Below are 24,808 nucleotides of genomic sequence, written 5' to 3' on the forward strand. Positions count from 1 at the left end.
AATTACGCCTCAAGGATGGGCCTAGGATGCGACACGGAGCAGAACTCTACCCCTTACCCCTCTTGTATGTGAAATCTTAACCTTTCACTGTTTTAATAGAGAAATTTATTAAATTAAACGAAATGTAATTCACGAATTCTTGCGTGTCAAGTAATGGTAATTATGATGATCTTCTGGGTTTTGCTGACCCGTGAACCTGTCCGCACGGCGTCAAAATTCAGAACAACAGAATTACCGTCACCTTTAAAATTATAATACAAAGTAAACATTGATCTCAGTAAGAGTCAGAACTAATGGGAACGTAGATACGAGGTGCGATCGGAAAGTTTCAAGACTGCGCCTATAAAAACCCGTACACTTATCTCAGGTATTAAATTCATCCATCACCCTCGAAGTAGTTCCCTTGGGAGTGAACACAACGATCCCAGCGCCGCTGCCAAGCCTGGAAGCATCCCTGGAAATCTTTCTTTGTCAGCCTGTCAAGCACCATCTGCGATTCTGCCTGAATCTCTTCTATCGTCTCAAATCTCGCCCTCTATTGACACAGTCTGGAAACTTTCCGATCGCACCTCGTACTGTTGAATGACAACGAACAAACAGTGTTTAAGACTTGTGTAACAACGACGACAGCGAACGGCCTAGCGGATTCCAGTTTGAAGATTTCCTGCCGAGAGCCACATGTCGGTAGCCAAGATGTTTCGACGGAAGGTACCCGTCAGAACCATTAATCTGAGCGGCCAAGACCAGGTGCTACCTGGAGGCATCGCCCTGAGCATCTATGAACCAGGAAATTGGGTGGCGCCGATAAGAGATCTGGAGCCGAACTCTAAAAATCAAGGGTTCTGTGAACAGATTACCCGATCCGTCAGCCACCTGCAGACTGCCGTTAGCCAAACAGTCTGAGGCGAAAGAACAAGGAAGAATGTAGAGAGAATATGGCGTTGATAATTATGCTTCCAGTCTCACGTGTTGAAATCTTTTACCCAGGACGATTATTATCAGTAAAATGTCCACTACGTCGTAGAAGGTGAGGTCGCAACGACTGGCGAAAACTCTCATGTAAACGTCGTTACTTTGTTTTGCTAATTGATAATGTGAATCGTCCTAGAATAATACAAAAGAAGATGCAATACTCGACATTACAAACACAATACACTAGACAACAAATTTGAATGAGTTGTATATATCGGAAATGAAACTGTTCAATTCTTATGTATTTTCGTCCGCTAAATTCGAAAATGACAATAAGAAAGCTTAGTTAGTTCGCATTTTGAAGATATTTTGTACTTTGTAAAATATCACCAATAAATTCGTCCATATGATATGCAAATGTTTAAAATTTTTAACCTAACTTATAGACATTGTCTTTTGGCCTTTATTTTGTATTTTACCTCAGGGGCATCTCTTACCACCGATCAGCAGTAATCAGCTATCATTGATTCGTTCCATTCCCCTGATAACGCCTTTCAAGAGTAGAAATATCTTGGTGATATCGTTCGCCAGGTTCATCACTAACCGAACCAAGATTATCAGGGGAAAAATCCAAGTGAGAGTGGAGGAAATTCATTTTAAGAGACATTGCGCCCCATTTTACTGTATGCTTTCAACAATTTGTCTACTAATTCCCGCGATAACAGGATATTTTAACATTTTCTTCAAGTACATTCCATTGCCTAAGTCGAGATCCATAGCAACTCTGCCTTATACTTAGGCTAGCCTAAATCTCTCACTAGATCATTCAATTTACTTTGAGTTACTCTGTGAGATGTAGAAGGTAAAGTTTCTGGAACAAACTCTTTATCTTGAGATGCCGATGATCTAGGAATGGCGGTGATGGTGAGAATTCTTCAGGTGCGTAGGAGATAGGAGGGACAGTTACAGGTAGTTCATGGTTGTGGGGTATAGGACGAATGGCTGAGGGGATGTTTGGATAGATCAAAGCATGTTTTTTCTTATTGTTTATGCCGATGACAGGAGGAATCATACAGAAATCTTCAAAATGTAAATTAAATACGCAAATGGACACTGGCCGCTGTTAAATGCATTGTTGAAATAGTAAAGAGATATATAAGAAGGTGGAATTATAATAATTTAGAATTGGGGGAGAGAGATTGGGCATGGTAACAATTAAAAAAGTACATATATAAACCGAGCCATTTATTGGCGTTGCTACTTATTAAGAATCTGACGGTGATTTACTCGCAAGACTTCGTGGCGCAACGGTAGCGCGTCTGACTCCAGTTCAGAAGGTTGCGTGTTCAAATCACGTCGAGGTCAAACTTTTTTTTTTTTTTAAGTAATGTGATTCTTCTGAATGACACTTTTACTTGCTAATAATTTAATTAGATTTTGTTTTAAGCTCTTCTTTGTAAAAAAGAAATTGTCAGTGGAACCATGGTTCCGGAGAATCTGACGTAAATACGTCTCTGTATTTAAATTATATTTAAGCAATAAATACAATGAAAGGAAGGTAGCTGAATGTAATGTAAGGAAATGTAATGTAATGTAATGTCAAAATTATCTAGTCTACGACGCACTTCTTCTACAAGCGATTCAGTGTTACGACACGACAGAGACAAGACTGGCAGCCGCGAATTTTTCTGTCTACCAACTGTCGTTGGCCCTGCGAATTATATGAAAGCGCGCAGACGAACGGCCTTCCATTTCGTGTCAAACATGGATTTTGTTGAAACTGCTATAGTATGTACACTTGTGATTCGCCTCAAGGAAAGGAGGGAAAGGAATTACTGGGTGCGTCCATTACACAGTGAGAGACTGTTGAAAGGAAAGTTCCATACTATGTATGAAACATTACGGAATTATCCTGTAAAATTCTTTTCATATTTTCGCGTGAGTACACAAAGTTTTGATGAGTATAACCTATCAAGATACGGATATGCATCTCGCTATTTCACCTGAAGAAAGACTGGCATAATCTTTTAATATTTTGTCATAAAGAGCAGGGCGTCTTTCGACCTCTTCAATTAATTGTTCTATATTCTCTTCTTGCAACATTCCTGACTTCTGTACTCGGCGACCATGGAGAGAAGAATGTGAAATAAAAGAGAACAAGAGAAGGACTGAACTGTCGTGTCGTTTACGGGTCGTATGCTTCAGCCGACGACAGAACAGTCAGCCGACGTAGCCCTAACACAACAATGCCGAGTAAACAGATGACGTTTCCTAGGTAACATAACAATGCACGCAAGCTGACCATTGTTGTCGGTCCATATTTACACATTGTTGACATGGATCTTACACGTTAGGTAACAACAATGCCGAGTAACAATTGTTATCGATTTGTTGATACGGATCTTACACATTTTCATTCCACGTTTTCCTTTCTCTTTTTTGCCGAATGACCCTTCCGTATAGAAGTATTTACGTCAAAACTGTAATTTATAGATCTCTCACTCTCAATGGTGTGCACATCCCTAGGTTAATTGTGAAATATTTAAAATTTTCGTAGCTCGTAAAATTTGGTCACCATCCTTAGTATAGTGGCCGTTATGCACATGCTTTGGCCACTTATTTTATAAGTCACATCCCGATGAAGTTTCCACAGTGTAACTGCGAGGAAATTCGACGAATTTCAATAAATGTCCCTGCATCACCCTGATGATAGAGGCAGCAAGGACCTCTGATACGCCGTGATAACCTCAAATACTACATATTGTAACACAATTTTAAATTTCTGAACTCTTTAAATCGCCATCCAGAAAATTTAAAACTGGTAATTAAACACCATGACCAATTAAATTTAGAGATAAATTGTATAACAAGTTAATTCTTTATAACCCCAGACTCAACGTAATTTATTTTAAAACCCGCAGAGTGAGGCTACTAATGATGGATATAAATACTGGATAGCCACGGTGGTCTAGCGGTTAGAACGCTGGCATTGTAATCCTGGGGTCTCGGGTTCGATTCCCGGCGGTGCCCGAATTTATAACTTGTGTTGGGCAAGGCCGTGGTCTAGGCAACACGGAGTTTTCCTCCGGGGGCTTCCCCGGTTTCTCCGTGGCATCCCAATAATTACTCCATTCACACACAGAAGAAGGCAATGGCAAACCACTTCTGGATCATCTGCCAAGAACGTATATGAACAGGTCCCAGTCCGAGAAAAGGATCGAAGGATCCTGTTCATATGGACCTGTCGTCAGACAGAACACTAAATAAATAAATAAATAAATACTGGAGCCCTTGATTATGTAAAACTTGTCAGTCCACTGCTTTATTTTTTTTTTTATAAATCCGTGTATTCTTTCCATAAAACTTCACTGAATACCTCGTAAATGTTTCGCACCTGTAAACATGAAGATAAACATTTCGAAAATGTCTTGGCTTTGCACATTTTGTTCGTAAAAGGCGAAATGCCAAGGCTGTTGATAGAATCAAAGAGAATGTATGAACTCTAATGAATATTTTATTTACCTTAAATCGTGTTTCCATGGGTACAGTAAGCGGTGTTACCAAACAAATAAAATGTTGCATTTATATATGACGTAAAACCATTGTATGCGCGCTCAGTTGTTACTTTATATTTCAGAGATGTCGTACTCTAGTAACTATATTTTTTAAAAAGCATTTTGCGTTATTCTTTAAAGGGAAGATATTTGCTATGCCTTACACAAATATCTACTCTGCTACAAAGCCTCTGTATTACGTGTCGTCTTTGTTTGGACTGGCTCCTGTCTCATGGTGCAGTGGGAAGAAACATGGCTTTATCCGGAATAGAGTAAGGATTCTAAAGCTGTTCTGGACAGTTTTATTGACTTTGACATTGTTTCCTTCCATGTATTATAATATATCTTTATCAGTTCCGAAATCTAACAACGTTACTAGAATTATAGGGTTTGCTATTTTTCATGTACCATTGTATTTGTCTTGTATTATTACTTTGTTCGTCGGACTGACAGTCAACAGATCAAAGTTACCACAAATCCTTTATAAAATAATGCAAGTGGATCGTGTGCTAATAATCACAAGCACGAGATTGTGTATGTACAGGAAAACCAAAGTACATATCTTTTTGCAGTTACTGGTTGTGTTTGTGATCGTGGTAGCTTTGTGGTTGTTCGATATGTCAAGTTACTGTGGTCTTCATTGTTACCACGCCTACTTGGGGATTGTACCGTTTCTAGTGAACACAGTGGAGATTATTCAGTTTCTTAATTTCGTCATGATTTTGAGAACAAAATACAAACTTTTAAATGCTTATTTGACGTCTTTGTTACCTGCTTTGAAGATAAACGAAAATACAGTACCATCAAGTAATTTTCACACGACTTTTATAAATTTCGTACCGAATGAAGTTTTGGAAGTGAAATCATCGTGTTCAAGTTCATTGTTGAACGACATGACGCAATCAGAAGTGAAAATACATCATTTGAGGGAAATATACAGTCGTCTATATGACATTTCACTTATAATTAGTTCCATTTACGGCATTTCATTGCTTGGAGTAATCGTATGGTTGTTTACGTACAGTATTGCGTGCATAGTGTTTGCTTTGCAACACTTTTCAAATGGAAGGATTCCAATTGCTAACATTCTCTTATTATTATTGTCACAATGTTTATTAGCAGCAATAGCAGTGCCTTGTCACGTGACCACTGACGAAGCTAGTCGATCATCAGTTCTGATACAGAAGTTGCTTTTACGAAGAGATATAAATAAGAGATTTATAAGCCATCTGGATCGCTTTTATACCCAGATAAATAGCATGACAATTAAATTTACAGCTTGCGGATTCTTCTCGTTGGATATGTCATTGTTTTGTGGTATAATTGGTGCAATATGTACATATGTATTTGTTATTACGCAGTTAAAATAATGGTAATTAAATGCAGTAACATAAATGATAATAAGATGGTAAAGTTGCGTCATATTGTGATATAATAAGTATATATTAAATCTTGTCCGTCTAATCACAATAATTCTTATTAAATATTAAAATATTACAATAATTAACATTTTAAAATATTTAAAATATTAAAATATTAAATGATGTTCTTTATCGAAATATTCGATTTACATTAGACCATCATTTTTCATGTTTCACGACATGTTTCAGTTCCTAAAAGAACCATCCTCAGGTGTATATAATTATATAAAGCTTCAAAACGATAAATAATTCAAATACAATTTTCATACATTATGCTAGCGTACATTTTTATCAGATTTTTACCAGATGTCAAATGATGTTCTTTTTCAGATTTTTATTCCATTTTTAATAACACACTCGATGTTGTTCTGCATATATACATCATGCTCAATGTGACTTTAGTGTGGGTGAACGTTTGCTGTTTTTGTATCAGTCTGTAATGTAAATAACATAAAGGTTAAATGAAAAATGATGGTCTAATGTAAATCGAATATTTCGATAAAGAACATCATTTAATATTTAAAATGTTAATTATTGTAATATTTTAATATTTAATAAGAATTATTGTGATTAGACGGACAAGATTTAATATATAAATGATAATGCAGCAGAGTCCTGATTATCCGACATAAACGGTCGGATAATAAGGAATGGTAATGAAAATGTAAATATAAATTCTATTTATAACCCAATTTATAAATTACATAAAAAACGGCATCCAATTAAATAATCTCACAAACATTAATAGTATTTTGCCGCTGAATTCACTATTGATAAAATGGAGCTTTCCGACACAGCACGTCAGACAAAACGGAATGAATGTTGGATAACCATAGTCGGATAATCGGGATTATTGGTCATCGGAACAACCATTAAAGAAACCTAACTACAGAGTTATCATCTTACCCTTAACATTGATAAATCTCAACTTATTATGAAAGAGTTGTGAAGTGTGTAATAATATTTATGTAACATTATCTTATATTATTTAGACCATTGGTCGTCAACCTGGGGTACGCGTACCCCCGGTACCTCTTGGAAGACTGTTGTGTACAAGGTTATGAACAATGTGTGTTCCATGAAGGCCTCGGAATTTGTTGAGTAGTTGAGCGTTCTGTTATTTTCTCAAGGGCTCTCCTCCATGTTGGTTTTTTTGTTGTTATAATATTCTTTTGTTGAGTCAAACTTGGTTTTAAACTGAGTTATATGGATTACATACTTTCTTATCAGTTATCTATTTTTAAAAAATGCATTTATGTAAATTGCTACATTTAAAATAAATATGTTGAATTATTGTATAGGCCCGCGTTGACATTATGACAGACACGAGATATTATTGTGCTTCAATGGTAATTGGAAGGCAATGTAAAGGAATTTCTAAAGCGATGCGAAGAAAGTGAGTGGTATGATTATGGAACACGAAGAATGAAACTCTGATAAAATGGGTGATATTTACTCCCGAATAGAAGAAAAACAATGAAAAATTCTTAAATCCCATTTCTTTGAAATTATTATGAAAGTTCGGCGGAATAGCCTATAATCCTGCCGGAAGTTTCAAAATTTTTTCAAGCTTTTAACAGGGATTTAAGCCACCTACTCTCATGTGTCAGCTGTTCGCTTCATATAGCACGCGGTCACCTGATTATTAACTTGTACGTATTTTGAAATAAGACAGTAAGGTAAATGATTTTTAACTAATTATATGAATTAAATATATGATTGAGTAGAAAATGTCATATGCCCTGCTTTATTTGATTATGCAACTTTCCCAGTACATCGATTTTCCTATCTTCACTGGCTTTGAAATAAGTGTTCGTGGTCCCTTGAGTTAGTCCAGGAGATTAATATCAACTGCATGCACGATTATCCTATTGTGTTCATCTCGGATCAGGACGGACTCTTTGGCACGACCACGGCAATTGAAAAAGGACATGAGATTTGGTACTTGGAACATTAGGAGCCTCTATAGGGCTGGGGCACTGAAATCAGTGTGTAGGGAATTAGGGAATTATAAGTTAGACTTAGTGGCAGTGCAGGAAGTGCGATGGGAGGGGGAGGGCATGATCCCAGTGGACAATTTTACATTTTTCTATGGAAAGGGGAATGACAATCATCAGCTAGGGACGGGTTTTTTTGTTCATAGCAGAATTAGGGCAGCAGTTAAGAGAGTAGAATTTGTTAGTGACAGGTTGTCTTACGTAATTTTGGAAGGACGTTGGTGCGACATCATTGTCCTTAATGTTCATGCCCCAACTGAAGACAAAAGCGATGATATGAAGGATAGCTTTTATGAAGAATTGGAATCAGTATTTGATACATTTGGCAAGTATCACATGAAAATTCTGCTAGGAGATTTCAATGCAAAAATTGGGAGGGAGGATATCTTCAAACCCACAATAGGCAGCGAGAGTCTCCATGCACTTAGTAATGATAACGGTCTTAGAGCAGTAACCTTCGCTACGTCAAAAGATTTAATTGTAAAAAGTACAAAATTTCCACACCGTGATGTTCATAAATACACTTGGACTTCTCCAGATGGCAGAACACACAATCAAATAGATCATGTTTTAGTAGATAAGAGAAGGCAGACAAATGTAATTGATGTGAGATCATTCAGAGGAGCAGATTGCGACACTGATCATTATCTGGTGGTAGCAAAAGTGAGGGAGCGGCTTTCAGTAAGTAGACGAACTAAACAAAATTTTGACACAGAAAGATTTGATTTGAAAAAATTAAGTGAGGGAGAGGCAAAGGAACAATATCAAGTTGAAATTTCGAATAGGTTTCAAATTTTAGAGGCAAATGAGGATAATGAAAGTGTGGACATCAACAGGGAGTGGGAAAATGTCAGAAACTGCATCAAAATTTCAGCAAAAGAGAAACTAGGATACTACAGGAGAAAGCAAAATAAACCGTGGTTTGATGAAGAATGTTCAAAATTAATAGATCGAAGGAAGCAAACAAAATTTCAATGGTTGCAGAACCCAAACAAAACAAATGCGGATAATCTATGTAACGTGAGACGTGAGGCTAGTAGAACCTTTAGGACTAAGAAAAGGGAATACCTGAAGGGCAAAATTGCTGAACTTGAGACAAATAATAAGGAAAAAAACATCAGAGACCTGTACAGAGGCATTAATAACTTTAAGAAAGGATATCAACCCCAGACCAATTTGGTAAAGGATGATAGTGGCAAGTTGCTTGCAGATCCAATAAAAATTGTAAATAGGTGGAAAAATTTCTTTAGCGAGCTCTTAAATCTTCATGATACTGGTGCTATTAGACAGATTAAAATGCATACAGCTGAACTGTTGGTGCCAGAACCTAGCTTAGATGAAGTGGAACTAGCCATTGGGAAGTTGAAAAGTTATAAATCTCCAGGAATTGACCAGATTCCGGCCGAATTAATTAAAGCAGGTGGCAAAGGGTTGCATATGAGGATCCATAAGCTTATTCAGTTAATTTGGGATAAGGAAGAGATGCCACAACAGTGGAAGGAATCCATAATTATTCCTATTCATAAGAAGGGGGACAAGACTGAGTGTGGTAATTACCGAGGAATATCGCTGCTATCAACCTCATACAAAATTCTATCCAACATTCTTTTGGCAAGGTTAACCCCATATGCGAATGAAATTATTGGGGATCATCAGTGTGGGTTCAGACGAAACAGATCAACGATTGATCAGATCTTTTGCATTCGTCAGATACTAGAGAAAAAATGGGAGTTCGGTGGGACCGTACATCAGTTATTTATAGATTTCAAAAAAGCCTATGACTCTGTGAAGAGAGAAGTGCTATATAATATTCTTATTGAATTTGGTATACCAAAGAAGCTAGTGGGTCTAATAAAAATGTGCTTAAATGAAACCTGTAGCAAAATTCGAGTAGGTAAATATGTATCTGAGACATTCCTTATCAAGAACGGTCTAAAACAAGGAGATGCTTTGTCTCCCTTGCTCTTTAACTTTGCGCTAGAATACGCCATCAGGAAGGTCCAAGGTAGGCAGGAGGGTTTGCAATTGAATGGGACACATCAGCTATTGGCATATGCTGATGATGTTAATTTATTGGGGGACGATATAAATACAATAAAGAGGAACGCAGAAGTTTTACTAGAGGCTGGTAGACAAGTTGGGCTGGAAGTAAATTCAGAAAAAACTAAGTACATGTTAGTATCTCGTCATCAGAAGACAGGCGGGCAAAATTATCTTAGGGTGGCTAATAAATCCTTTGAAAGGGTTACAAAGTTCAAATATTTGGGAACAACAATAACAAATCAAAATGATACTTGTGAGGAAGTTAGGAGGAGACTAAATTCCGGAAATGCTTGCTACTTCTCAGTCCAAAATATTTTGTCTTCCCGTCTGATTTCTAAGAACCTGAAAATTAAAGTATACAAAACAATAATCTTGCCTGTTGTTTTGTATGGGTGCGAAACATGGTCTCTCACTCAGAGGGAGGAACACAGATTGCAGGTGTTTGAGAATCGGGTGTTGAGGAGGATATTTGGGCCTAAGAGGGAAGACGATGGGGCGTGGAGAAAACTGCACAATGACGAGCTTAAAAATCTGTACTGCTCCCCCAGTATTGTGAGGGTGATTAAGTCGAGAAGAGTGAGATGGGCGGGACATGTAGCGCGCATGGATGGGACAAGAGGTGTGCACCGGGTACTGGTTGGGAAACCTGAAGGGAAGAGACCGCTGGGGAGACCTAGACGTAGATGGGAGGATAATCTCAGGCGGGATCTATGGGAGATAGGAGTTGAAGGAAACTGGATTTTGTTGGCCCAGGACAGGGTCCGGTGGAGGGCTTTGGTTAATTCGGTGATGAACCTTCGGGTTCGGTAAGCCATCTAGTTAGTTAGTTAGTTCATGTCAGTAAACATGAATAACATATTTTGTTACTCAGAGTGTTCGTATTTGGAAATGAACCTGACATCTTCATCTACTCGAAATTCGCTATGCTTTTACGCCACGAGTTTTATGGTTCATGTCCGTCCAAGAAACAGCGTCGAATTTAGGAAGCCATTTGGCAGAATACGTTATGACGGAACAAAGTTTAAGTTAAATTTCGTGTTAAAATTATGATTCTGCTTTACTTTCGTTTATTTTACGAGCCGCTGTGGTGTACTTAAGGGCTTCTGTGAGCTGAGATATTTTACTCGACGGTCACGCCAAGATACCGCGCTGTTTCGACCTGTTGTATCGACTCTTCCAGAAACTGCAATATTCAGGGCTTTTGGATGCATCTGGTGGCCTTAACGAAGAGAATCACGGTACTCTTCGAGATGTTGCAGCAACCTACTATCCCGCACACAGAGCTCCCATTCTACCGAGAGAGGCCTTGAGATAACAGACGAGAAACGGTGGAATGTGGCTACGAGATACTTGTCATCCGCGTAGTTCGCGTAGATATGTCATTCCCATAACGACTGTAAAACAAAGGGGAGACAAGTCTACCCTGACCCTGTCCAGTCCGAATGCTAGGACATGTGGATGTGGCTGACTAGAAGGACGTTTGGAACGTTCGGCAATCGAGGAAGATGAGATGGTTTATGACCAGATAGGACGGGAACTTTGGGATGCTCATCTTATAAAGAATGCCTTTGTTCCACACTGTGTCGTGGGCATTGGCCACACCCAGGTAAACCGCGTCGATTAGCCGCTTATCGTCAATGTTCATGTTGACTCTTTCAAAGAGGCGAGACAGCAACAGCCCAACTCATTTACCTCCAGTGGAACCCTAGAGTGTGCTATCTCCTCGAAGAGCTTGCTAAATTAAAAAAATGGTGGAAATTGTCTAAAAAACGCACAAAACCAAAACTTTTAGACATTTTTGAAAAAATTGAGGTAGAAAATTTTCATTTTCTTTAATTTTGTGCGCTTTGTAGACAATTTACAGCATTTTAATTTTTTAAAGCATTTGAAAAAAAATAAAAATTCTCCCCACTCGATACCTGCCAGAACCTCTCTCTGCCGAACCGGTCTCTGCACGATGCGCATCACCTTGTCTGCAAAGACCAAGTCCGGCAGACACCGGGTGTTGGAGACTGCGTCTGGGAGAGAGCGCGTGATGCTTGCAGAGTTTGTGTGCGCAGAGTCTGGGTCTAGCAGAGACCGTGTATGGCTGGACAGAGACTACCAGAGAGGTGATCAAGTGATGTTCGGGTGCGGAGAATTTTGAAAAAAATTGTCAAATTATTCAAAATTTTCGAAATATAAAAGAATGCTGGAAATGGTCTAAAAAGCGCACAAAACCAAACATTTTCGAAAAATTTGAAAAAATAAAGTTGAAATTTCTCAATTTTTTTAGTTTTGTGCGCTTTTTGTACAATTTTGAAAAAAAAAAAATTATTAAAAATTTCCGCAAAATCAAAAATGCTGGAAATTGTCTAAAAAAGCGCACAAAACCAAAATATTTCGAAATATTTGAAAAAATTTGAAGTTAAAACTTCTCAAATTTTTTAGTTTTGTGCGCTTTTTTGGACATCTTCCAGCATGTTGCATTTTTGAAAATTTTGTAAATTTTGAATTTTTTCAAAATTCTTCACACCCCATACCTGGAAGAAAACCTGTGTCTTCCGGACTCGGTCTGTCACACCCTCTCTCTGACGGACCCGGGTTCTGACACAAGCTCTCTCTGACGGACCCGGTCTCTGCACGAAGCGGTCTGCGCATCACCCTTTCTGCAAAGACCTAGTCCGGCAGAGACCGGGTGATATAGGTTGGGGAAAGTTTTGATATTTTTTGAATTTCTTTTAAAAAAAATTAAAATAAAAAAATGCTTGAAAATTGACTAAAAATCACACAAAACCCAAAAATTGTGAAATTGTTCTAAATTTTTTTGAAGTTGAAATTTCTCAAAGTTTTTAAGTTTTGTGTGATTTTGGACACTTTCCAGGACTTTTTGATTTTTCGAAACTTTTGTGAAAATACGAAATGCTTGAAAGTTTTCATAATTTTTTAAAAAGTGAAAGGTTCTAAATGGCGTGAAAGGCGAAAGTAACTAAAAAAATTGGATTTCTTTTAAAAAAATTCGAAGTCGGAATTTTTCAAAAATTGTTAGTTTTGTGCACCATTTGGGCATCTTCCTATATTTTATGATTTTCGAAAAATTTTAAAAAATGGAATTTTTTTAAAAAATGTCTTTCCACCCATGCTATACGCCGGACTCGCTCTTTGCGTGACCCGATCTCTGCCGTTCTTTCTCTGCCTTACCGTCTCCGACGGACACGGCTTCTTCCGGACTCGGTCTCTCTAAGATCCAGCTCTGTACGACGCGTCCTGTGACGGCTCGTAAGTGCGTGGTCTTCAGAGCCCGCGTGAGGCAGAGACGGAGTCCAGCAGAGACTGTGAGCCAGAGAACGAGGCTGGCAGAGTGGGTGTTGCACAGACTGAGCCCGGCAGAGACCGAGTCTGGCAGAGACCGTGTGAAACAGAGATCAAGACTAGATGAGACTGGGTGTTGCACACACTGGGTCCGGCAGAGACAGCGTACAGCAGGGACTGTGTGAAGCAGAGATTAAAACTGTCAGATATTGGGTGTTGCACAGACTGAGTCTGGCAGAGACAGGGTGTTATTCGTCGTTTCTCGTAGGTACAGGATGGGGAAAAATTCGAGTTTTTAATTTATAAAGAATTTTGAAAAATAAAAAAATGCTGGAAATTGTCCAAAAAGCGCACAAATTTATTTTTGTAAAATTTCACTTTTTTGAAAAATTTCAAATTTTTTGATTTTGTGCGCTTTTCAGACAATTTCCAGTATTCTGTGATTTTTTGAAAATTTTCAAAATTCTCCTCACCTCATGCCTTGAAGAACCGGTCGCTGTCGGACTGTCTCTGATGTACTGTCTCTCACGAAAGCTGTCTGTGCCTCACGCGGTCTCTGACGTTCGTCTCTGGGAAGCCCAGTTGCTGCAGACACCACGTAAGGCAGAGATCGAGACGGGCGGAGACACGGTCGGTCACACATCTCATGCTGCAGAGCCCGGTTGCTGCAGACACCTTGGAAGTCAGCAATCAGGAGAGATTGAGGCCGATTCCGGCAGAAACAGAGTGACGCATTCACCGAGGCTGGCATGCATCTCTTGGGGAGAGTTTCGAAAAAAGTTGAATATTTTCGAAAATTCAAAAATTGCTGGAAATTGTCTGAAAAGCGCACAAAACCAAAAAAAATTGAAAATTTTTGAAGATGGAATTTTTCAAAAAATTTTGGTTGTGCGCTTTTTGGACAATTTACAGCGCTTTTTGATTTTTCGAAAATTTTCAAATTTTTCGAATTTTTTTCAAATTTCTCCAAACCGGATGCCTTGAACAACCGGTCGCTGCCGGACTGTTTCTGATGTGCTGTATCTCTGAAGAGCGCGGTCTGTGCTTCACACGGTCTCTCACGTGCCGTCTCTGAAAAGCCCAGTTACTGCGGACAAAACGTAAGGTAGAGACCGAGACGGGCACAGACACGGTCGGTCACACATCGAGTCATGCAGAGGCCGGTTGCTGCAGACACTGAGGCAGCCAGCAATCGGGAGAGATAGAGGCCGAGTGCCAAAGAGACAGGGTAAGGTATTCGCCGCGGCTGGCATGCATCTCTTGGGGAGACTTTCGAAAAAAGTTGAAAATATTCGAAAAATCAAAACGTATTGGAAATTGTCTGAAAAGCTCACAAAATCAAAAAATTTGAAGGTGAAATTTTTTAATTCTTTTTGGTTTTGTGCGCTTTTTGGAAAATTAACAACATTTTTTGATTTTTTGAAAATTTTCAAAATTCCACCACCTGATGCGTTGCGGAAGCGGTCAATCTCGGACTGTTTCTGATGTAGTGTGTGTGACGAATACGGTCTATGCATGTCTCGGGCTCTGCACGGACCGGTCTCTGTAAGACTTCTCTGACTTACCGTCTCTGAGAAGACCAGGTGCGGAAGACAACACGGAGGCAGACGCGGACCTGCAGAGGCCGGTTGGCGCAGACAACGAGGAAGGCAGTAACTGGGTGAGATAGAGGCTGAGTCCGGCAGAGACAATATATGGAATTCACCGAGACTGGCATGCATCTCTTCATGAGATCTTTCAAAAAAATTTGCAAATTTCTCGAAAAATAAAAAAATGCTGGAAATTGTCTGAAAAGCGTAAAAACAAAAAAAAAATACAAAATTTTGAAAAAAAATTGAAGGTGAAAATTTTCAAATGCTTTTGGTTTTGTGCGATTTTTGGACAATTTCCAGCATTTTTTTATTTCTTGGCGATTTTGAAAATTTTCAAAATTCCTCCAACTGACGCGTTGCGGCAGCGGTCCCTCTCGTACTGTTTATGATGTAGTTTGTCTGACGATTTCGGTCTGTGCATGTTTCGGGTTCTGCACGGACCGGTCTCCGTAAGAGAAGGCTCTGATATGCCGTCTCTGAGAATCACAGGTGCGGAAGGCAACACATGAGACAGACGCGGACCTGCAGAGACAAGAGTGCTGCAGAGGCCGGTTGGAGCAGACCAGGATGACAGTAACGGGGTGAGATGGAGGCCGAGTCCGGCAAACAGGATGTGGCATTCACCGAGACTGGCATGCATCTCTTCTTGAGATCTTTGAAACTTTATTAAAATTTTTAGAAAAATCAAGAAATGCTGGAAATTGTCTCAAATGCGCACAAAATCGAAAAATTTTGAAAAAAAATTTGAAGGTGAAATTATTCTCTTTTTTCTTTTTGTGCGCTTTTTTGACAATTTCCAGCATTTTTTCATTTTTGAAAATTTTTGAAAATTTTCAAAATTCCACCACCTGATACGTTGCGGCAGCGGTCCCTGTCGAACTGTTTATGATGTCTGTCTCTGAGGAATTCGGTCTGTGCATGTCTCGGGCTCTGCACGGACCGGTCTCTGTAAGACACGGCTGTGACATGCCGTCTCTGAGAAGCCCAGGTGCCGAAGACAACATGTGAGACACGCGGACCTGCAGAGACAAGAGTGTTGCAGAGGCCGATTGGCTCAGACGAGGTAGGCAGTAACGGGGTGAGATGGAGGCCGAGACCGGCAAACAGAATGTGGCATTCACCGAGACTGGCATGCATCTTTTCATGAGATCTTTGAAAAAAATTTGAAATTTTTTTCGAAAAATCGAAAAATTCTGGAAATTGTCTGAAAAGCGCACAAAATCAAAAAAGTTTAAAATTTTGAAAAAATTTTGAAAGTGAAATTTTTCAAATTTTTTTTAGTTTTGTGAGCTTTTTGGACAAATTCCAGCATTTTTGAAAATTTTCAAAATTCCACCACCTGATACGTTGCGGCAGCGGTCCCTCTCGAACTGTTTATGATGTAGTCTGTCTGTGAGGAATTCGGTCTGTGCATGTCTCGGGCTCTGCACGGACCGGTATCTGTAGGACACGACTCTGACATGCCGTCTGTGAGAAGCCCAGGTGCCGAAGACAAAACGTGAGACATGCGGTTGGCTCAGACGAGGAAGGCAGTAACGGGGTGAGTTGGAGGCCGAGTCCGGCAAACAGAATGTGGCATTCACCGAGACTGGCATGCATCTCTTCATGAGATCTTTGAAAAAAATTTGAAAATTTTTCGAAAAATCGAAAAATGCTGGAAATTGTCTGAAAAGCGCACAAAATCAAAAAAAGTTGAAAATTTTGAAAAAAATTTAAGGTGAAATTTTTCAATTTTTTTTGGTTTTGTGCGCCTTTTTCACAATTTCCAGCATTTTTGAAAATTTTGAAAATTTTCAAAATTCCACCACCTGATACGTTGCGGCAGCGGTCCCTCTCGAATTGTTTATGATGTAGTCTGTCTCTGAGGAATTCTGTCTGTGCATGTCCTGGGCTCTGCACGGACCGGTCTCTGTAAGACACGGCTCTGACATGCCGTCTGTGAGAAGCCCAGGTGCCGAAGACAACACGTGAGACATGCGGACCTGCAGAGACAATAGTGTTGCAGAGGCCGGTTGGCTCAGACGAGGAAGGCAGTAACGGGGTGAGTTGGAGGCCGAGTCCGGCAAACAGCATGTGGCATTCACCGAGACTGGCATGCATCTCTTCATTAGATCTTTGAAAAAAATTTGAAAATTTTTCGAAAAATCATGAAATGCTGGAAATTGTCTGAAAAGCGCACAAAATAAAAAAAAGTAGAAAATTTTGAAAAAAAATTAAGGTGAAATTTTTCAATTTTTTTTGGTTTTGTGCGTTCTTTCACAATTTCCAGCATTTTTGAAAATTTTCAAAATTTTCAAAATTCCACCACCTGATACGTTGCGGCAGCGGTCCCTCTCGAACTGTTTATGATGTAGTCTGTCTGTGACGAATTCGGTCTGTGCATGTCTCGGGCTCTGCACGGACCCGTCTGTGTAAGACACGGCTGTGACATGCCGTCTCTGAGAAGCCCAGGTGCCGAAGACAACATGTGAGACACGCGGACCTGCAGAGACAAGAGTGTTTGCAGAGGCCGGTTGGCTCAGACGAGGAAGGCAGTAACGGGGTGAGATGGAGACCGAGTCCGGCAAACAGGATGCGGCATTGACGGAGACTGGCATGCATCTTTTCATGAGATCTTTGAAACAAATTTGAAAATTTTTCGAAAAATCAAAAAATGCTGGAAATTGTCTGAAAAGCGCACAAAATCAAAAAAAGTTGAAAATTTTGGAAAAAATTTGAAAGTGAAATTTTTCAATTTTTTTGGTTTTGTGCGCTTTTCGAACAAATTCCAGCATTTTTGAAAATTTTCAAAATTCCACCACCTGATACGTAGCGATAGCGGTCCCTTTCGAACTGTTTATGATGTAGTCTGTCTCTGAGGAATTCTGTCTGTGCATGTCCTGGGCTCTGCACGGACCGGTCTCTGTAAGACGGCTGAGACATGCCGTCTGTGAGAAGCCCAGGTGCCGAAGACAACACGTGAGACACGCGGACCTGCAGAGACAAGAGTGTTTGCAGAGGTCGGTTGGCTCAGACGAGGAAGGCAGTAACGGGGTGAGATGGAGACCGATCCGGCAAACAGGATGCGGCATTGACGGAGACTGGCATGCATCTTTTCATGAGATCTTTGAAACAAATTTGAAAATTTTTCGAAAAATCAAAAAATGCTGGAAATTGTCTGAAAAGCGCACAAAATCAAAAAAAGTTGAAAATTTTGAAAAAATTTTGAAAGTGAAATTTTTCAAAATTTTTTGGTTTTGTGCGCTTTTTGGACAATTTCCAGCATTTCTTGATTATTTGAAATTTTTCAAAATTCCATCACCTGATATGTTGCGGCAGCGGTCCCTCTCGAACTGCTTATGATGTAGCCTATTTCTGAGGAATTCGGTCTGTGCATGCCTCGGGCTCTGCACGGACCCGTCTCTGTAAGACACGGCTCTGACATGCCGTCTCTGAGAAGCCCACGTGCAAAAGACAACACGTGAGACACGCGGACCTGCAGAGACAAGAGTGTTGCAGAGGCTGGTTGGCTCAGACGAGGAAGGCAGTAACGGGGTGAGTTGGAGGCCGAGTCCGGCAAACAGAATGTGGCATTCACCGAGACTGGCATGCATCTCTTCATGAGATCTATGAAAAAAATTTGAAAATTTTTCGAAAAATCTAAAAATGCTGGAAATTGTCTGAAAAGCGCTCAAAATCAAAAAAAGTAGAAAATTTTGAAAAAAAATTAAGGTGAAATTTTTCAATTTTTTTTGGTTTTGTGCGCCTTTTTCACAATTTCCAGCATTTTTGAAAATTTTGAAAATTTTCAAAATTCCACCACCTGATACGTTGCGGCAGCGGTCCCTCTCGAACTGTTTATGATGTAGTCTGTCTCTGAGGAATTCGGTCTGTGCATGTCTCGGGCTCTGCACGGACCCGTCTGTGTAAGACACGGCTGTGACATGCCGTCTCTGAGAAGCCCAGGTGCCGAAGACAACATGTGAGACACGCGGACCTGCAGAGACAAGAGTGTTTGCAGAGGCCGGTTGGCTCAGACGAGGAAGGCAGTAACGGGGTGAGATAGAGACCGAATCCGGTAAACAGGATGCGGCATTGACGGAGACTGGCATGCATCTTTTCATGAGATCTTTGAAACAAATTTGAAAATTTTTCGAAAAATCAAAAATTGCTGGAAATTGTCTGAAAAGCGCACAAAATCAAAAAAAGTTGAAAATTTTGGAAAAAATTTGAAAGTGAAATTTTTCAAATTTTTTTGGTTTTGTGCGCTTTTCGAACAAATTCCAGCATTTTTAAAAATTTTCAAAATTCCACCACCTGATACGTAGCGATAGCGGTCCCTTTCGAACTGTTTATGATGTAGTCTGTCTCTGAGGAATTCTGTCTGTGCATGTCCTGGGCTCTGCACGGACCGGTCTCTGTAAGACGGCTGTGACATGCCGTCTGTGAGAAGCCCAGGTGCCGAAGTCAACACGTGAGACACGCGGACCTGCAGAGACAAGAGTGTTTGCAGAGGCCGGTTGGCTCAGACGAGGAAGGCAGTAACGGGGTGAGATGGAGACCGAGTCCGGCAAACAGGATGCGGCATTGACGGAGACTGGCATGCATCTTTTCATGAGATCTTTGAAACAAATTTGAAAATTTTTCGAAAAATCAAAAAATGCTGGAAATTGTCTGAAAAGCGCATAAAATCAAAAAAAGTTGAAAATTTTGAAAAAATTTTGAAAGTGAAATTTTTCAAAATTCTTTGGTTTTGTGCGCTTTTTGGACAATTTCCAGCATGTTTGAAAATTTTCAAAATTTTCAAAATTCCACCACCTGATACGTTGCGGCAGCGGTCCCTCTCGAACTGTTTATGATGTAGTCTGTCTCTGAGGAATTCGGTCTGTGCATGTCTTGGGCTCTGCACGGACCGGTATCTGTAAGACACGGCTCTGACATGCCGTCTCTGAGAAGCCCAGGTGCGGAAGGCAACACGTGAGACAGACGCGGACCTGCAGAGACAAGAGTGCTGCAGAGGCCGGTTGGCTCAGACGAGGAAGGCAGTAACGGGGTGAGTTGGAGGCCAAGTCCGGCAAACAGAATGTGGCATTCAACGAGACTGGCATGCATCTCTTCATGAGATCTTTGAAAAAAATTTGAAAATTTTTCGAAAAATCAAAAAATGCTGGAAATTGTCTGTTCAGCGCAGAAAAACGAAAATTTTTGAAAAAATTTTGAAGGTGAAATTTTTCAATTTTTTTTGTTTTGTGCGCTGTTTGTACAATTTCCAGCATTTATTTGATTTTTTGAAAATTTTCAATATTCTACCACCTGATACGATGCGGTAGCGGTCCCTCTCGAACTGTTTATGATGTAGTCTGTCTCTGAGGTATTCGGTCTGTGCATGTCTCGGGCTCTGCACGGACCGGTATCTGTAAGACACGGCTCTGATATGCCGTCTCTGAGAAGCCCAGGTGCGGAAGACAACACGTGAGACACGCGGACCTGCAGAAACAAGAGTGCTGCAGAGGCCGGTTGGCTCAGACGAGGAAGGCAGTATCGGTGTGAGATGGAGGCCGAGGCCGGCAAACAGGATGTGGAATTCACCGAGACTGGCATGTATCTCTTCATGAGATCTTTGAAAAAATTTGAAATTTTTTCGAAAAATCATGTAATGCTGGAAATTGTCTGAAAAGCGCGCAAAATAAAAAAAAGTTGAAAATTTTGAAAAAAATTTGAAGGTGAAATTTTTCAAATTTTTTTGGTTTTGTGCGCTTTTTTGACAATTTCCAGCATTTTTTGAAAATTTTCAAAATTTTCAAAATTCCAATACCTGATACGTTGCGGTAGCGATCCCTCTCGAACTGTTTATGATGTAGTCTGTCTCTGAGGAATTCGGTCTGTGCATGTCTCGGGCTCTGCACGGACCGGTCTCTGTAAGACACGGCTGTGACATGCCGTCTGTGAGAAGCCCAGGTGCCGAAGTCAACACGTGAGACACGCGGACCTACAGAGACAAGAGTGTTTGCAGAGGCCGGTTGGCTCAGACGAGGAAGGCAGTAACGGGGTGAGATGGAGACCGAGTCCGGCAAACAGGATGCGGCATTGACGGAGACTGGCATGCATCTTTTCATGAGATCTTTGAAACAAATTTGAAAATTTTTCGAAAAATCAAAAAATGCTGGAAATTGTCTGAAAAGCGCACAAAATCAAAAAAAGTTGAAAATTTTGAAAAAATTTTGAAAGTGAAATTTTTCAAAATTTTTTGGTTTTGTGCGCTTTTTGGACAATTTCCAGCATGTTTGAAAATTTTCAAAATTTTCAAAATTCCACCACCTGATACGTTGCGGCAGCGGTCCCTCTCGAACTGTTTATGATGTAGTCTGTCTCTGAGGAATTCGGTCTGTGCATGTCTCGGGCTCTGCACGGACCGGTATCTGTAAGACACGGCTCTGACATGCCGTCTCTGAGAAGCCCAGGTGCGGAAGGCAACACGTGAGACAGACGCGGACCTGCAGAGACAAGAGTGCTGCAGAGGCCGGTTGGCTCAGACGAGGAAGGCAGTAACGGGGTGAGTTGGAGGCCGAGTCCGGCAAACAGAATGTGGCATTCAACGAGACTGGCATGCATCTCTACATGAGATCTTTGAAAAAAATTTGAAAATTTTTCGAAAAATCAAAAAATGCTGGAAATTGTCTGTTCAGCGCAGAAAAACGAAAATTTTTGAAAAAATTTTGAAGGTGAAATTTTTCAATTTTTTTTGTTTTGTGCGCTGTTTGTACAATTTCCAGCATTTATTTGATTTTTTGAAAATTTTCAATATTCTACCACCTGATACGATGCGGTAGCGGTCCCTCTCGAACTGTTTATGATGTAGTCTGTCTCTGAGGTATTCGGTCTGTGCATGTCTCGGGCTCTGCACGGACCGGTATCTGTAAGACACGGCTCTGATATGCCGTCTCTGAGAAGCCCAGGTGCGGAAGACAACACGTGAGACACGCGGACCTGCAGAGACAAGAGTGTTGCAGAGGCCGGTTGGCTCAGACGAGGAAGGCAGTATCGGTGTGAGATGGAGGCCGAGTCCGGCAAACAGGATGTGGAATTCACCGAGACTGGCATGTATCTCTTCATGAGATCTTTGAAAAAATTTGAAATTTTTTCGAAAAATCATGTAATGCTGGAAATTGTCTGAAAAGCGCGCAAAATAAAAAAAAGTTGAAAATTTTGAAAAAAATTTGAAGGTGAAATTTTTCAAATTTTTTTGGTTTTGTGCGCTTTTTTGACAATTTCCAGCATTTTTTGAAAATTTTCAAAATTTTCAAAATTCCAATACCTGATACGTTGCGGTAGCGATCCCTCTCGAACTGTTTATGATGTAGTCTGTCTCTGAGGAATTCGGTCTGTGCATTTCTCGGGCTCTGCACGGACCGGTCTCTGTAAGACACGGCTGTGACATGCCGTCTGTGAGAAGCCCAGGTGCCGAAGGCAACACGTGAGACACGCGGACCTGTAGAGACAAGAATGTTGCAGAGGCTGGTTGGCTCAGACGAGGAAGGCAGTAACGGGGTGAGTTGGAGACCGAGTCCGGCAAACAGAGTGTGGCATTCACCGAGACTGGCATGCATCTCTTCATGAGATCTTTGAAAAAAATTTGAAAATTTTTCGAAAAATAGAAAAATGCTGGAAATTGTCTGAAAAGAGCACAAAATAAAAAAAAGTTGAAAATTTTGAATAAAATTTGAAGGTGAAATTTTTGAAATTTTTTTGGTTTTGTGCGCTTTTTTGACAATTTCCAGCATTTTTGAAAATTTTGAAAATTTTCAAAATTCCACCACCTGATACGTTGCGGCAGCGGTCCCTCTCGAATTGTTTATGATGTATTCTGTCTGTGAGAAACAGTCCGAGAGAGTCCGGTTCCGCGACGCATAAGGTGGTGGAATTTTGAAAATTTTTAAATTTTTCGATAAATCGAAAAACGCTGCAAACGCTCTGAAATGCGCACAAAACCAAAAATTTTCGGAAAATTCGAAAGAAAATTAAGAGTCAAAAATTTTCAAAATTTCTTAGTTTTGTGCGCTTTTTGGGCGATTTCCCAAATTTTTCGATTTTTCGAAAATTTTCGGAAAAATTGAAATTTTCAAAAATTGTCGAAATTTTAAAAAAAATAAAAATGGTTGAAAATGGCGTGAAACGCGAAGAAAACTAAAAATTTTCGCCAAAAATTTTGAATTCAGAATTTTTTAAATTTTTTTGGTTTTGTGCGCTTTTCAGACAATTTCCAGCATTTTTGGATTTTACGAAAATTTTGAAAATTTTCAATTTTTTTCAAACGTCTCAAGTGATGCATGCCAGTCTCGGTGAATGCCAGATGCTGTTTCTGCCGGAGACAGCCTCTATCTCACCCTGTTGCTTCTTGCCTTGTTGTTCCCGCCAACCGGCCTCCGCAGCTTCTGACAAGTGACTTCTCAAGACTTGGGACAAGTGACTTCTCAAGACTTGGGACAAGTGACTTCTCAAGGCTTGGGACAAGTGACATTTCAAGGCTTGGGACAAGTGACTTCTCAAGGCTTGGGACAAGTGACTTCTCAAGGCTTGGGACAAGTGACTTCTCAAGGCTTGGGACAAGTGACTTCTCAAGGCTTGGGACAAGTGACTTCTCAAGGCTTGGGACAAGTGACTTCTCAAGACTTGGGACAAGTGACTTCTCAAGGCTTGGGAAAAGTGACTTCTCAAGGCTTGGAACAAGTGACTTCTCAATGCTTGGGACAGGTGTCTTCTCAAGGCTTGGGACAAGTGACTTCTCAAAGCTTGGAACAAGTGACTTCTCAAGGCTTGGGACAAGTGACTTCTCAAGGCTTGGTACAAATGACTTCTCAAGGCTTGGGACAAGTGACTTCTCAAGGCTTGGGACAAGTGACTTCTCAATGCTTGGGACAAGTGACTTCTCAAAGGCTTGGGACAAGTGACTTCTCAAGGCTTGAGACAGGTGTCTTCTCAAGGCTTGGAAAAAGTGACTTCTCAAGACTTGGGACAAGTGACTTCTCAAGAATTGGGACAATTGACTTTTACATCAGAAACAGGCCGAGAGAGTGCGGTTCCGCGACGCATGAGGTGGTGGAATTTTGAAATTTTTTAAATTTTTCAAAAAATCGATAAACGCTGCAAACGCACTGAAATGCGCACAAAACCAAAAATTTTCGGAAAATTCGAAATAAAATTAAAAGTTAAAAATTTTAAAAAATTCTTAGTTTTGTGCCCTTTTTGGGCGATTTCCCACGTTTTTGATTTTTCGAAAATTTTCAAAAATTGTCGAAATTTTAAAAAAATAAAAATGGCTGCAAATGGCTTGAAACGCGAAGAAAACTAAAAATTTTCGAAATTTTCGCCAAAAATTTTGAATTCAGAATTTTTCAAAAAATTTTGGCTTTGTGCGCTTTTCAGACAATTTCCAGCATTTTTTGATTTTACGAAAAATTTTGAAAGTTTAAATTTTTTTCAAACGTCTCAAGTGATGCATGCCAGTCTCGGTGAATGCCACATGCTGTCTCTGCCGGAGACAGCCTCTATCTCACCCTGTTGCTTCTTGCCTCGTTGTTCCCGCTAACCGGCCTCCGCAGCTTGGGACAAGTGACTTCTCAAGACTTGGGACAAGTGACATCACAAGACTTGTGACAAGTGACTTCTCAAGACTTGGGACAAGTGACTTCTCAAGGCTTGGGACAAGTGACTTCTCAAGGCTTGGGACAAGTGATTTCTCAAGGCTTGGGACAAGTGACTTCTCAAGGCTTGGGACAAGTGACTTCTCAAGGCTTGGGACAAGTGACTTCTCAAGACTTGGGACAAGTGACTTCTCAAGGCTTGGGACAAGTGACATCTCAAGGCTTGGGACAAGTTAATTCTCAAGGCTTGGGACAAGTGACTTCTCAATGCTTGGGACAAGTGACTTCTCAGTGCTTGGGACAATTGAATTCTCAGTGCTTGGGACAAGTGACTTCTCAAGGCTTGGGACAAGTGACTTCTCAAGGCTTGGGAAAAGT

The 24,808-nt window shown here is 40.3% G+C and overlaps 1 long non-coding RNA gene and 1 other non-coding gene across 2 annotated transcripts in view; both read left to right on the forward strand.

Moving 5' to 3' along the window:
• LOC147875166 (uncharacterized) overlaps nucleotides 1–24,808 on the forward strand; it is an 81,076-nt gene that overhangs the window by 5,929 nt on the left and 50,339 nt on the right. The gene's annotated exons all lie outside the window — the stretch shown is intronic.
• On the forward strand, nucleotides 2,206–2,277 carry TRNAW-CCA (transfer RNA tryptophan (anticodon CCA)). The gene has a single exon. It is a non-coding gene; the product is annotated as a tRNA-Trp (tRNA).

The sequence above is a fragment of the Zootermopsis nevadensis genome, unplaced genomic scaffold, assembly GCF_977971745.1.
Source record: "Zootermopsis nevadensis isolate Lab colony 2312 unplaced genomic scaffold, Znev_1.0 Znev_ptg000001l, whole genome shotgun sequence".
Lineage (NCBI taxonomy): Eukaryota > Metazoa > Arthropoda > Insecta > Blattodea > Termopsidae > Zootermopsis > Zootermopsis nevadensis.